The sequence below is a fragment of the Bombina bombina genome, chromosome 6 (genome assembly GCF_027579735.1).
Source record: "Bombina bombina isolate aBomBom1 chromosome 6, aBomBom1.pri, whole genome shotgun sequence".
In the NCBI taxonomy this organism is placed as follows: Eukaryota; Metazoa; Chordata; class Amphibia; order Anura; family Bombinatoridae; genus Bombina; species Bombina bombina.
Window position 1 is genome coordinate 400,525,535 of NC_069504.1, and position 16,927 is coordinate 400,542,461.

Genomic DNA, 16,927 nt, shown 5'->3' on the forward strand with positions numbered 1-16,927 from the left:
ATTTAATGATAGTGTAGTATTAGGTTTAATTGTAACTTAGGTTAGGATTTATTTTACAGGTAATTTTGTAATTATTTTAGCTAGGTAGTTATTAAATAGTTAATAACTATTTAATAACTATTCTAACTAGCTAAAATAAATACAAAGTTACCTGTAAAATAAAAATAAATCCTAAGATAGCTACAATATAATTATTATTTATATTGTAGCTATATTAGGGTTTATTTTAAAGGTAAGTATTTAGTTTTAAATAGGATTCATTTAGTTAATAAGAGTTAATTTATTTAGATTTATTTAATTAATATTTAAGTTAGGGGGGCGTTAGGGTTAGTGTTAGACTTAGGTTTAGGGGTTAATCATTTTATTACAGTGGCGGCGGCGTAGTGGGGGGCAGGATAGGGGTTAATAAATTTATTATAGGTGGCGACGGTGTAGGGGGGCAGGATAGGGGTTAATACATTTAATATAGGTTGCGGCGGGTTCAGGGAGCGGCGGTTTAGGGGGTAATACATTTATTATAGTTGCGGTGGGCTCCGGGAGCGGCGGTTTAGGGGGTAATAACTTTATGTAGTTGCGGCGGTGTAGGGGGGGTCAGATTAGCGGTGTTTAGACTCGGGGTACATGTTAGGGTGTTAGGTGTAGACAGCTCCCATAGGAATGAATGGGATGTCTGGCAGCAGCGAACTTGTACTTTCGCTATGGTCAGACTCCCATTGATTCCTATGGGATCCGCCGCCTCCAGGCTGGCGCTTTGAAAACCAGGTACGCTGGGCCGTAAAAGTGCCGAGCGTACCTGCTAGTTTTTTGATAACTAGCAAAAGTAGTGAGATTGTGCCGCACTTGTGTGCGGAACATCTGGAGTGACGTAAGAATCGATCTGTGTCGGACTGAGTCCGGCGGATCGCAGTTTACGTCACAAAATTCTACTTTTGCCGGTCTCGAGCCTTTGATAACTAAGGCGAATCAGCCTCGCCACAAATACGCTGCGGAATACGCAGCGTATTTGAGGTTGACGGCTTGATAACTAGGCCCCTCTATCTCTAACAGACAAGAGACAAATAAAATTGGTTTTAGCTTGTCGAAACCTTCAGTCTCAATCATTCCCTTCAGTGGCTATGTGCATGGAAGTTTTAGGTCTCATGACTGCAGCATCGGACGTGATCCCATTTGCTTGTTTCATATGAGACCTCTTCAGCTTTGTATGCTGAATCAATGGTGCAGGGATTATACAAGAATATCACAATTAATATCCTTAAATCCCAATGTTTGACTCTCTCTGTCTTGGTGGTTAGATCACCATTGTATAGTTTAAGGGGCCTCTTTTGTTCGTCCAACCTGGACTTTAATCACAACAGATGCAAGTATTTCAGGTTGGGGAGCTATCTGGGGATCTCTGACAGCACAAGGGGTTTGGAAATCTCAAGAGGCAAGGTTACCAATCAATATTTTAGAACTCTGTGCTATTTTTAGGGCTCTTCAAGTTTGGCTCTGTTGAAGAGAGAACCATTCATTTGTTTTAAGACAGACTATATCACAACTGTGGCATATGTGAATCATCAGGGTGGCACTCACGTCCCCTAGCTATGAAAGAAGTATCTCGGATACTTTCTTGGGCGGAATCCTGATCTTGTCTAATTTCTGCGGTACATATCCCAGGTGTAGACAATTGGGAAGCGAATTATCTCAGCTGTAAGACTTTACATCCGAGGGAGTGGTTTCTCCATCCAGATGTGTTTTTTTAGATTGTTCAGATGTGGGGTTTCCAGAAATAGATCTGATGGCTTCCCATCTAAACAAGAAACTTCCCAGGTACTTGTCCAGGTCCAGGGATCCTCAGGCGGAGTCGGTGGATGTGTTAGCAGTTACTTGGTTTTACCAACCTGTTTATATCTTCCCGCCTCTAGTTCTTCTTCCAAGAGTGATCTCGAAGATCATCATGGAACAATTGTATGTGTTTCTGGTAGTACCAGCATGGCCTCACAGGTTCTGGTATGCGGATCTTGTCAGGATGTCCAGTTGCCAACCTTGGCCACTTCCTTTAAGACCAGACCTTCTGTCTCAAGGACCATTTTTCCATCAGGATCTCAAATCTTTAAATTTGAAGGTATGGAAATTGACCACTTAGTGCTTAGTCATAGAGGTTTCTCTGACTCAGTGATTGATACTATGTTACAGGCTCATAAATCTGTTTCTAGGAAGATTTATTATCGAGTTTGGAAGACTTATATTTCATGGTGTTCTTCTCATAAATTCTCCTGGCATTCTTTTAGAGTTTCTTCAGGATGGGTTGGATAAAGGTTTGTCTGCAAGTTCCTTGAAAAGACAAATCTCTGCTCTTTCTGTTTTATTTCACAGAAAGATTGCTAAGCTTCCTGATATTCATTGTTTTTGCAGGCTTTGGTCCATATCAAGCCTGCATTAAATCAATCTCTCCTCCTTTGAGTCTTAATTTGGTTTTGAAGACTTTACAGCCTCCTTCTTTTGAGACTAAGCATTCTTAGGATATTAAACTATTTTCTTGGAAAGTGTTGTTCCTTTTGACTATCTCTTCTGCTAGAAGAGTTTCCAAATTATGTACTTTTTCTTGTGAGTCTCCTTTTCTGATTTTCCATCAGGATAAGGCAGTTTTGCAGACTTCATTTACATTTTTACCTAAAGTTGTGAATTCTAACAACATTAATAGGGAAATTGTTGTTCCCTCTTTGTGTCCTAATCCTAAGAATTATTTGGAGAGATCCTTACATTCTCTGGATGTTGAAGACAAAATAGTGCAACAGCACTACACTAATGTGGGGGAGATGCTATTATCAAAATGGATTTATTTCCTTAGCTTGAGTGCTTATGCATGAATTAACTAGAAGGACAGAATCAACATAGAGGTTGAAAAAGTATGCATTTCTTTAGCACTTCATTCTCCCCTTGTGAGTTTATGATTAGAACACCATTAGTAGGATGAAGTTGGTGATTTGAATTAAAATTTAACCTTTATTAGTTTCGTTAAAAAACAGAACACACAACATAAAGAGTTAAAAAACACAAAAAGTTGGGTCCAATAGAACGAGTTTATCAAATGACTCTTTACAGTTAACCGTATTATTCAATTTAAGAGGTGTGAGAATCTGGTCACTTTGCTGTATAAATAATAAGGAGATGGAATGTATTGAAATCTCCTAAGAGAAGACAGATGGATATAATATGTGTTGGTTTTTTCTGAGTATCAATATAACTCAGCAATAGGTTAGGTACTTTTAAGTTTATCAAATTATTTATCTTTAGTCTATTATATTTTTCTCTTGATTAGAGTAGTACTGTAAATTGTGGTGAGAAAATTATGCTCAGATAGATGAGCAATTATTTATGAAAATAAATGTAGGTGAAGTACCCAGATTTTATACTTTTAGTTGCTTGATGTCTTTTGTCATTGGCTCATGTGCTTAGATTACCTTGTACCTGCAATCTGTACTTTGGTTTAAATTATTGTCTGGTGATACAAAATAGTTGACACATACTAATTCACAGTCTGTTAGTTAGCTTTATTGGCAGTCTGATGTCTTTTGTCATTGGCTCAGGTGCTTAGATTGCCTTGTACCTGCAATCTGTACTTTGATTTAAACTATTGTCTGGTAATACAAGATAGTTGACACATACTAATTCTCAGTCTGTTAGTTAGCTTTATTGGCAGTCTGTCACTCTCAGAAGGTGATGTAACTTATTGTATGTATGGTGTGTGCTAGGTTTATTGTACTTAGTTAAGATTGTAACACCTTATATAGGGGAGTGCTGACCAAATTGCTTCAAATGTATAATATATTGTAACTAATATGGTTACATGAACAAAATGTATCAATATTCAAAGTTCTATGTGAACCTTTTTACAAAGGTAATTATAATTGCAGCCTGAATATTCCCTGAGGGTGTTGCCCTTAATGTTTGATGTCTATGGTTACCAATGCATACAATGCTGAATAATTTCTATACTGCTCTGGTAGCGGCTGGTGTCAGTTGATAACTATATTAAATTATCATCTGGATACATAGATTCAACCTAGAGTACTGTGATGATATTAAATTATATTAAAGCTGTAGATTCTCTAGAAAGCACTCTCACATAATGTGTTTGTAAGTAGATAGATAATATAGCTTGTTTATGAATCGCTTTAGAATTAAAGCGAAAGCTTTTTACACTAGACACACACTTCAATCATTCAAATTCACATCTCCATTAAGTTAAATTCTAAAAATAAATTCTAAAGCATAACACAGATTCACACTAAGTTAAGTTAGATAAAGCGTTGCTGTAGCAAGTTCTGTCTGTCTCACAGAGTAGAAATGACTCGTTCTATTATATAGTAAATTAGACAGCAGTATTGCTAGTTTTTGGCGGCCCAAACTAAATGCTGAGTTTAAAAGATAATGGGGGTTGAAAGAGGTTCAACACCCTCCCCTGACATGTTTCGCCGATCTAATAGCGGCTTTTTCAAAGGTGAGCGCACGCTCGCGCCGTCGGGTGTTTTATCACCTAAGCTCCACCCTGGTTTACAATCAGAAGCCAATCCGGGCCATCCTTCCTCGAGGAGGCACGGCAATCAGAATTGTACAATGTTATTGCAAACAGGATTGGTTGCTGGAAATATTGGTAGGGTTAGAGATGGAAAACGGATGAATGTTTATTATGAATAGAAAAAGTATATATGCTTATTTTCAATCTTTCCAAATGGATGTGAGATCAAATAGGTACATGATAGGGGTATGATGAAAATAAATGCAATGAAATAACGATTCAATATTGATGTCTATATACTTATCCATATTTGTTGTGTATTCGTTCATATTCAAAGTTGAGATGTTATTAATTATAATCGATTCATACCATATGCTTATATCAAAGGTCAGGTTATATGAAAAAATGTATATTTAAATAGTAACATATATGCTATTAGTTTCTGCCTAAATCTTATAATGGTTGTATTCTATGTGGGATAGATTGATTATATTCCCTAAATGGTGTAATATGTATTATCTAGGTGAAAGGATTTGATATGGTGATAAGAAATCGAGGATGTGATGTAAACTTAGGTTTTTGGTGCATAAAAACTTTGCTTAGTGATCAAGAGTAAGGAATAAAGGGAGAGGAAACAGTGACTTGATGTGAAATAATGATGTGTAGGTGCGTGAGAACTTAATAGAGGATAAGGTAATCAGTTGGACTACTCTGGTGATATACATAGGTGTAGATGAACATTCTACTATTGCGGTGATTACGGATTAGGGGGTGTAAATTACACTAAAGGGGGAAAATGTGCTGGTATGGAGTAAATAATGCTGGGATTAATTCTAATTATATAAAAATGAAAATAAAAATGATAATAATGAAATTGAAAATAAAAAAATATGAAAAGAAGGGTAAAACATAATTTATGCTTACCTGATAAATTTATTTCTCTTGTGCTGTATCCAGTCCACGGATCATCCATTACTTATGGAATATATTCTCCTTCCCAACAGGAAGCTGCAAGAGTCCACCCACAGCAAAGCTGCTATATAGCTCCTCCCCTAACTGCCATATTCAGTCATTCGACCGAAAACATGCAGAGAAAGGAAAAACCATAGGGTGCAGTGGTGACTGTAGTTCAAATGAAAAAATTACCTGCCTTAAAGTGACAGGGCGGGCCGTGGACTGGATACACCACAAGAGAAATAAATTTATCAGGTAAGCATAAATTATGTTTTCTCTTGTTAAGTGTATCCAGTCCACGGATCATCCATTACTTATGGAATACCAATACCAAAGCTAAAGTACACGGATGATGGGAGGGACAAGGCAGGTACTTAAACGGAAGTTACCACTGCCTGTAAAAAACCCTTTCTCCCAAAAATAGCCTCCGAAGAAGCAAGGTATCAAATTTGTTAAATTTGAAAAGTATGAAGCGCAGACCAAGACTCCGTCTTGTAAATCTGTTCAACAGAAGCCACATTTAAAAAAGGCCCAAATGAAAACAACAGCTCTAGTAGAATGAGCTGTAAACCCTTCAGGAGGCTGCTGTCCAGCAGTCTCATAAGCTAAATGAATTATGCTTTTTAACCAAAAAGACAGAGAGGCTGCTGCAGTCTTTTGACCTCTCCTCTGTCCAGAATAGACAACAAACAAGGTGAACGTTTGATGAAAACTGTAGTAGCTTGTAAGTAAAACTTTAAAGCACAAACCACGTCCAATATTGTGTAATAGACGTTCCTTCTTTGAGGAAGGATTAGGATACAAGCATGGAACAACTATCTCTTGAGTGATGTACTTGTTAGATACCACCTTAGGAAAAAACCCAGGTTGGTACGCAGGACTACCTTATCCGAACGAAGGACCAGATAAGGAGAATCACATTGTAACACAGATAACTTGGAGACTCTACGAGTCGAGGAATTAGCTACCCAAAAGGAACTTTCCAAGATAAAGATTGATATCTATGGAACAAAAAAGGTTCAAACGGAACTTCTTGAAGAACCTTAAGAATCAGGTTTAAGCTCCATGGCGGAGCAACAGTTTTAAACACAGGCTTGGATCTAACCAAAGCCTGACCAAATGCCTGAACGTCTAGAATACCTGCCAGACGCTTGTGCAAAAAAATAGACAGAGTAAAAATCTGTCCCCTTTTAAGGAATTAGCTGACAACCCTTTTCTCAAAAACATCTTGGAGAAAAGATAATATCCTGGGAATCCAGACTTTACTCCATGAGTAACCCTTGGATTCATAACAATCAGATATTTACACCATATCTATGTTCAATTTTCCTAGAGACAGGCTTTCATGTCTGTATTAAGGTATCAATGACTGACTCGGAGAAGCCATGCTTTGATAACATCAAGCGTTCAGTCTCCAGGCAGTCCATCTCAGATTGATTCTATTTAGATGGTTGAAAGGACCCTGAGGTAGAGGGACCTGTCTCTGAAGCAGAGACCGTGATGGAAAGGATGACATGTCCACCAGATCTGCATACCAGGTCCTGCGTGGCTACGCAGGCGCTGTCAAAAACACCAAAGCCCTCTCCTGCTTGGTCTTGACCTCCGGAGGAAATCCCACTCCCCCGGAAGAAAAGTCTGACGACTTAGAAAATCCACCTCCCAGTTCTCAACACCTGGGATATGGATAGCTGATAGACAAGAGTGAGTCTCTGTCCAGTGAATTATTGTAAGACTTCTAACATCGCTAGGGAACTTCTGTTCCCCCTTGATGGCTGATGTAAGCCACAGTCGTGTATATTGTCCGACTGAGTATGATGTACCTCAGAGTTGCTAACTGAGGCCAAGTCTGAAGAGCATGGAATATCACTCCCAGTTCCAGAATATTTATTAGAAGGAGGGTCTCCTCCTAAGTCCACTATCCCTGAGCCTTCAGGGAGTTCCAGACTGCATCCCAACCTAAAAGGCTGGCATCTATTGTAACAATTGTCCCATCTGACCTGCGGAAGGTCATACCCTTGGACAGATGGACCCGACATAGTCACCAGAGAAGAGAATCTCTGGTCTCTTGGTCCAGGTTTAACAGGGGGATAAATCTGTGTAATCCCCGTTCCTCTGACTGAGCATGCATAGTTGCAGCGGTCTGAAATGTAGACGTGCAAACGGTACTATGTCCCTTGCCGCTACCATTAAGCCGATTTCATTCATGTACTGAGCCACCGAAGGGCGCGGATGGGATGAAAAAAACACGGCAGAAATTTAGAAACTTTGACAACCTGGACTCCGTCAGGTAAATTTTCATTTCTACAGAATCTATCAGAGTCCCTAGGAGGGAAACCCTTGAGATTGGGGATAGAGAACTCTTTCCTTGTTCACTTTCCACCCATGTGATCTTAGAAATGCCAGTACTACGTCCGTATGAGACTGGGCAATTTGGATGTTTGACGCCTGTATCAGGATGTCGTCTAAATAAGGGGCCACTTCTATGCCCCGCGGTCTAAGGACCGCCAAAGCGACCCCAGAACCTCCATAAAGATTCTTGGGGCTGTAGATATCCCAAAGGAAAGAGCTACAAACTGGTAATGCCTGACTAGAAAGGCAAACCTGAAAAATGATGGTGATCTTTATGCATCACAATGTGAGGATAAGCATCCTTCAAATCCATTGTAGTCCTCTATTGACTCTCCTGGATCATAGTTAAGATGGTACGAATAGTTTCCATCTTAAATGACGGAATTCTGAGGAATTTGTTTAAGATCTTTAGATCCAAAATAGGTCTGAAGGTTCCCTCTCCTTGGGAACCACAAACAGATTTGAGTAAAAACTCTGTCCCTGTTCCTCTCTTGGAACTGGATGGATCTCGTACACAATGTAAGAATGCCTCCTTCTTTATCTGGTTTGCAGATAATTGTGAAAGGCGAAATCTCCCCTTTTTTGGGGGGGGAATCTTTGAAATCCAGAAGATATCTCTGGGATATAAATTCCAATGCCTAGGGATCCTGGGCATCTCTTGCCCACGCCTGGGCAAAGAATGAAAGTCTGCCCCCTATAGGATCCGTTACCGGATAGGGGTCCGTTCCTTCATGCTGCCTTAGAGGCAGCAGCAGGCTCCTTGGCCTGCTTATCTTTGTTCCAGGTCCGATTGTCTCCAGACCACCTTGGACTGAGCAAAAATTCCCTCTTGTTTTGCCTTAGAGGAAGAGGATGCCACACCTGCCCTGAAGTTTTTAAAAGGTACGAAAATTAGACTTTTTTTTTTTTTTTTTTTTTTTTTTTTGATTTAGACCTATCCTGAGGAAGGGCATGACCTTTTCCTCCAGTGATATAAGCAATAATCTCCTTCAAACCAGGCCCGAATAGGGTCTGCCCCTTGAAGGGAAGTTAAGTAGCTTATTTATTAAAGTCACGACAGCTGACCATGATATAAGCCATAGCGCTCTGCGCGCCAGTATAGTAAAAAACAGAATTCTTAGCCGTTAGTCTAGTCAAATGAACAAGGCATCAGAAAACAAAGGAATTGGCTAGCATAAGCTTGTCAAATATATTCATCCAATGGAGTCGCTTAACTGTAAAGCCTCATCAAGAGACTCAACCCAGAACGCCGCAGCAGCAGTGACAGAAGCAATGTATGCAAGGGGCTGCAGGATAAAACCCTGTTGAATAAACATTTTTTATCCATTGGATCTAAAAAGCACAACTGTCCTCGTCAGAGGTAGTGGTACGCTTAGCTAGAGTAGAAACTCTTCTCTCCACCTTAGGAACTGTCTGCCAGAAGTCCCGTGTGGTGGTAACTATTAGAAAACATTCTTCTAAAAAATAGGAGGGGAAGAGAACGGCACACCTGGTCTATCCCATTCCTTATTAAAAAAATTTTTAGTAAACCTCTTTAGGTATTGGAAAAACATCAGTACACACCGGCACTGCATATTATTTATCCAGTCTACACAATTTCTCTGGCCCTGCGATTGTACACATTCATTCAGAGCAGCCAAAGCCTCCCTGAGCAACAAGTGGAGGTTCTCAAGCATAAATTTTAAATGTAGAAATATCAGAATCAGGTTAAATCATCTTCCCTGAGTCAAAAAAAAAAAAATCACCCACAGACTAAGCATATTGTGAGGTAGTATCATACATGGTTCTTAAAGCGTCTGTATGCTCTGTATCTACCCCCAGAGCTAACTGCTTTCCTTTAATTTCAGGTAGTCTGACTAATACTGCTGCCAGAATATTATTCACCACCTTTGCCATGTCTTGTAAAATAAACGCTATGGGCGCCCTTGATGTACTTGGCGCCATTTGAGCGTGAGTCCCTGAAGCGGGAGTCGAAGGGTCTGACACGTGGGGAGAGTTAGTCGGCATAACTTTCCCCTCGACAGAATCCCCTGGTAAAGAAACGCTATGGGTGCCCTTGATGTACTTGGCGCCATTTGAGCGTGAGTCCCTAAAGCGGGAGTCAAAAGGTCTGACACGTGGGGAGAGTTAGTCGGCATAACTACCCCCACGACAGAATCCTCTGGTGATAATGTTTTTAAAGACAAAAAATGATCTTTATTGTTTAACATGAAATCAGTACATCTGGTACACATTCTAAGATGGGGTTCCACCATGGCTTTAAAACATAATGAACACAGAGCTTCCTCTATGTCAGACATGTTAGAACAGACTAATAATGAGACTAGTAAGCTTGGAAAACACTTTAAATCAAGTTAACAAGCAAATATATAAAACGTTACTGTGCCTTTAAGAGAAACAAATTTTGCCAAAATTTGAAATAACAGTGAAAAAAGGCAGTTAAACTAACAAAATTTTTACAGTGTATGTAACAAGTTAGCAGAGCATTGCACCCACTTGCAAATGGATGATTAACCCCTTAATACAAAAAACAGATTAACAAAACGAAAAATATGTTTTAAACAGTCATAACAGCTCCTACTTTTGAAGCCCTTTTGAGCCCTTCAGAGATGTCCTATAGCATGCAGGGGACTGCTGAGGGAAGCTGAATGTCACTGTTTGTAATTTTAACTGCACCAACTGTAACTTTTATACTATAACAGTGGAAAGCCTCAGGAAACTGTTTCTATGCAAAATTTAAGCCAGCCATGTGGAAAAAACTTAGGCCCCAATAAGTTTTATCACCAAACATATGTTAAAAAACGATTAAACATGCCAGCAAACGTTTTAAAACACATTTTTACAAGAGTATGTATCTCTATTAATAAGCCTGATACCAGTCGCTATCGCTGCATTTAAGGCTTTACTTACATTACTTCGGTATCAGCAGTATTTTCTTAGTCAATTCCATTCCTAGAAAAATATTTTACTGCACATACCTTATCTGCAGGAAAACCTGCACGCCATACCCCCTCTGAAGTACCTCACTCCTCAGAATGTGTGAGAACAGCAAATGGATCTTAGTTACGTCTGCTAAGATCATAGAAAAACGCAGGCAGATTCTTCTTCCAAATACTGCCTGAGATAAACAGCACACTCCGGTGCCATTTAAAAATAACAAACTTTTGATTGAAGAATAAACTAAGTAGAAAGCACCACAGACTCTCACAACCTCCTATCTATGTTGAGGCTTGCAAGAGAATGACTGAATATGGCAGTTAGGGGAGGAGCTATATAGCAGCTTTGCTGTGGGTGGACTCTTGCAGCTTCCTGTTGGGAAGGAGAATATATTCCATAAGTAATGGATGATCCGTGGACTGGATACACTTAACAAGAGAAAGAAAGATTTGCGGTTATTGTTATATCTCATAATTACATATTAATTTAAATTATATTATTATAATGATAAACTTCTATACGTGAAATTGGGATTCTCTATAAATTAATCTATATTCCCTCTATTAGTGAACACGGACTTAATTGTATATATATATGGTGAAAAAAACAAGAATGTGGTAAGAGGATAGGGGTGGGGGGAGAAAAAATTAGGGGAATATAAAAATAGAGAAACTGAATATGAAGATGAAAATATCTTTAAATAATGCAATCATGTGGAAATTAATATTGACAGGTTAGTTGTAATGACTTGTATTGAAAAATTATTATTATTTTTGTATATAAGGAGATTGAATTTATCTACTAGAACACCATCCCTGTGTGACCAGGCTGGATTTAATAAATATAGTCATTAAACGGTTGTGTTGATGGTTGATTTAAATAAACATGGAATAATTATTTAATTCATTCATTCCTTTGGGATATACACAATCCATCAGATAGATCCATTTGGTTTCCATTTGAAGGAGTGAATTCTCCAAATCACCCCCTCTCAGCCCCAATGATATCTTGTGTATGCCATAACATTGTAATTCTGAGGTCTTAGATTGGTGGTGTTTCATAAAGTGTGACGCTACAGAAGTAATTTTTTTGTCTTTGGACAAATCTTTAGATGTATTCCTGATATTTCGGAGATGTTCCATGTGTGTAGTTTTCTCGTCATCATTCCTATATAGGTCTGCGGACAGGTACATTGTAGAGCATAAATAACTCCCATGGAGTTGCAACTGATATACATTTTTATGGGGGGTTGGTTACCAAATCTGTCAATGATGGTCTTTTTCTTGTTGATCATATGGCTGCATGTGGAACAGCTACCGCAGGCGAATGATCCCTTTTCAGTTGGTCTCCGCTGGGGATTTTTCTTGATGTAATGACTTGGAGTGAGTAATTCTTGTAGATTACATGATCGTCTGTATCCAATGTCAGGTTTATCCCCAATAAATGTAGCTAGATTTCCATCTAGTTGTAATAGATGCCAGTTTTTGCAAATTATATCTGCAATCTGGTTAGACTGATCATTGTATGTCAATATTAGACATGTTTTTTGGTCAGTTTTCTTGGTTTTGACTTTTAATAGATCAGCTCTGGGAGTTTGATATGCTCTGCTTTTGGCTTTCCGAATAGATCTTCTGCTGTATCCTCTGGCCAGTAATCTCTTTTCTAGTTCTGATGCTCTGGTTTTGAAGGTTGCCTCATCAGAGCAATTCCGTCTCATTCTAAGAAATTCACCTACTGGTAAGGACTTGGCGGTATTAGGTGCATGAGCACTTGTGGCATACAGAACATTGTTTGTGGCAGTTTTCTTCCTAAAGAGATCAGTGCTTAGACATCCATTATTTTCTTTGTGGATTCGTAAGTCCAGAAAGGAAATTTCAGTTTGGCTCTTTTCATAGGTTAGCCTGATATTCAGATTGTTTTGATTCAGACTTGATAGAAACATTTCGAGGTCAATTTGAGTGCCTTCCCATATGAACATGACATCATCAATATATCTTATCCATAAAGGGATATTTTGGATATATTGATCATTGGTGTCTGTGAATACGTTGGTTTGCTCCCACCAGCCGAGGAACAGGTTGGCATAGGTGGGAGCGCAGGCTGTACCCATGGCGGTACCCTGTGTTTGGAGATAGAATTTGTTGTTGAACAAAAATAAATTTTTGGTAAGGACAAACTGTAATAGATCCATGATGAATTGATTATGTTCATCCCTTTCTGCACTGTCCATATTCAGAAAGTGTCTAACTGCATTGAGTCCTTGTTTATGATTAATGCTGGTGTAAAGCGATTCCACATCCGCAGTCACTAACCAAGCATTTTTGGAGATGTTAATACCTTCCAGTTGTTGCAATACTTCCATCGTGTCACGGACATAGGATGGGAGTTACGTCAGAAATTGTCTCAATCTGAGATCACTATAAATGCTTGCCTTCTCTGTAAGATTTTCATTGCCAGAGACAATGGGACGACCTGGGGGTTGTTTCTGATTTTTGTGGATCTTAGAGATAAGATAGAATGTTGCTATTTTAGGGTGCAGAATGGTCAGGAATTTTCTTTCTTTGCTGCTGATAGTACCATTTTTCTTAGCCATCTCAATCAATGTATTATATTGTTGATGGAATTGTATCATGGGATTTCCCCATAATTCCTTGTAGCAATCTCTGTTTTGGAGTTGTGTGATAGCTTCTTTTACATACATTTCTTCTGGCCATATCACAATGTTTCCACCCTTGTCCGCATTTTGATAATCACATCTTCCCAGGATTCCATATCCTTTAGAGCCTTACGTTCTTGAAAATTTAGATTTTTGGTTTTTGGAAGGATATTCATTTGGTTTATGGAATTGCACACCACTTTATTAAAGGTATCTATGCTTGAACTTGTGTTGTTAGAAGGAGTGAACTTAGATTTGACTTTCAAGAGGGTACGCCAATCTAATTGTGCTTATGGCAGTGGTTCCTTTAATAGATCTTCTAGGTTTTGGAGAGATTCAAGCTCTTCCTCTGTTAGATTAGACGGAGCATCCAGGTTTTGTTTAGTATCAAAGTGTTTTCTTGGTAACAACTTACGTAGGAATAGCTGTATATCTTCTATGGTTTCAAATTTATCCAACTGGGAATTTGAGCAGAATGATAGACCCTTTGATAGTACATTCAAATGATGTTCTGATAGAGTACGATTGGATAGATTGATTATTCTTAATATAATTTAATATCATCACAGTACTCAACTGACACCAGCCGCTACCAGAGCAGTATAGAAATTATTCGGCATTGTATGCATTGGTAACCATAGACATCAAACATTAAGGGAAACACCCTCAGGGAATATTCAGGCTGCAATTATAATTACCTTTGTAAAAAAGTTCACATAGAACTTTGAATATTGATACATTTTGTTCATGTAACCATATTAGTTACAATATATTATACATTTGAAGCAATTTGGTCAGCACCCCCCTATATAAGGTGTTACAATCTTAACTAAGTACAATAAACCTAGCACACACCATACATACAATAAGTTTACATCACCTTCTGAGAGTGACAGACTGCCAATAAAGCTAACTAACAGACTGAGAATTAGTATGTGTCAACTATCTTGTATTACCAGACAATAATTTAAATCAAAGTACAGATTACAGGTACAAGGCAATCTAAGCACATGAGCCAATGACAAAAGACATCAGACTGCCAATAAAGCTAACTAACAGACTGTGAATTAGTATGTGTCAACTATTTTGTATTACCAGACAATAATTTAAACCAAAGTACAGATTGCAGGTACAAGGTAATCTAAGCACATGGGCCAATGACAAAAGACATCAAGCAACTAAAAGTATAAAATCCGGGTACTTCACCTACATTTATTTTCATAAATAATTGCTCATCTATCTGAGCATAATTTTCTCACCACAATTTACAGTACTACTCTAATCAAGAGAAAAATATAATAGACTTAAGATAACCAATTTGATAAACTTAAAAGTACCTAACCTATTGCTGAGTTATATTTATACTCAGAAAGAAACAACACATATTATATCCATCTGTCTTCTCTTAGGAGATTTCAATACATTCCATCTCCTTATTATTTATACAGCAAAGTGACCAGATTCTCACACCTCTTAAATTGAATAATACGGTTAACTGTACAGAGTCATTTGAAAAACTCGTTCTATTGGCCCCAACTTTTTGTGTTTTTTAACTTTTTATGTTGTGTGTTCTATTTTTTAACAAAACTAATAAAGGTTAAATTTTAATTCAAATCACCAACTTCATCCTACTAATGGTGTTCTAATCATAAACTCACAAGGGGAGAATGAAGTGCTAAAGAAATGCATACTTTTTCAACCTCTATGTTGATTTTGTCCTTCTAGTTAATTCATGCATAAGCACTCAAGCTAAGGAAATAAATCCATTTTGATAATAGCATCTCCCCCACACTAGTGTAGTGCTGTTGCACTCTTTTGTCTTCAATTGAACTACACCTATATATGTATAGGATTCTAGCAACATTGTAGCACACACTTACCAAATACTGTAATAACTATGGCAAGTAAATTTGATTTGGACAAACAAACCCGAGAAAAAAAGAGATTAACTGATTTAAATGAAGTTTTCCAAAATCCCACAGTAGGAAATCAGGATATCAATTCTAATAACTTAGATATATTACTGAGAGACCTACATAAAAATCTGTACAAGCAAGATAAACTGTGGTGGGATCAACAATTCTGCGAACAGTACATACAGAGAAACCTGATACCCAGAGGGCTTAGAATTCAGTTATTCCCTGCATTTGAATTCAAATTGAGAAATCTCAGTGAGGAATGGGAAGATGCCTTAAGTGAATGTTCAAACAAACTGATGAAAATTCTCATCAAATATGACACATATGAATATGAGAGATTAGAGGAGATTATCAAAACCCAGAATGAACAACTAAAGAATTTGAAACTCTAAAAGAATTTGAAAATGCATACAAAGGATAACAAAAAGAACTAGACAAATATGAGACTGAAATTAAAAACACCTAGAGAGGGAAATTACAAAGAGACTTCCAAGACTACAACAATAACAAAGTTTATAAATGGAAGAATTAATCTAATATCTCCAACCAGAGAACACATAGGAGAATAAATATTGTGGAAACAGATGTATCTGACACAGAACCAGAAGATTGTGAAAACAGTGATAATGTATTAAGATCAGAAACAACAGATCCTTCCACTTCACAAACATCTAAAATTGTTGACAATAGAAAAAGGAAGTCTTTTTTAGAGGAAGATTCAAGCACAGATACGGAGCCACCAGAAGAGGTGGGAGGAACAAACAAAAGACACACAAGAACCCACAACAAAAAACAGAACAAACAACAGACAAACAAACCATACAAAAGGAATCCCAGTCCATTCTCAACGATGAGAATGAAGAATTAAGAATAATCAATCTATCCAATCGTACTCTATCAGAACATCATTTGAATGTACTATCAAAGGGTCTATCTTTCTGCCCAAATTCACAGTTGGATAAATTTGAAACCATAAAAGATATACAGCTATTCCTACATAAGTTGTTACTAAGAAAACACTTTGATACTAATCAAAACATGGATGCTCCGTCTAATTTAACAGAGGAAGAGCTTGAATCTCTCCAAAACCTAGAAGATCTATTAACGGAACAACATTAATCATAAACAAGGACTCAATGCAGTTAGACACTTTCTGAATATGGACAGTGCAGAAAGGGATGAACATAATCAATTCATCATGGATCTATTACAGTTTGTCCTTACCAAAAATTTCTTTTTGTTCAACAACAAATTCTATCTCCAAACACAGGGTACCGCCATGGGTACAGCCTGCGCTCCCACCTATGCCAACCTGTTCCTCGGCTGGTGGGAGCAAACCAACGTATTCTTAGACACCAGTGATCAATATATCCAAAATATCCCTTTATGGATAAGATATATTTATGATGTCATGTTCATATGGGAAGGCACTCAAATTGACCTCAAAATGTTTCTATCAAGTCTGAATCAAAACAATCTGAATATCAGGCGAACCTATGAAAAGAGCCAAACTGAAATTTCCTTTCTGGACTTACGAATCCACAAAGAAAATAATGGATGTCTAAGCACTGATCTCTTTAGGAAGAAAACTGCCACAAACAATGTTCTGTA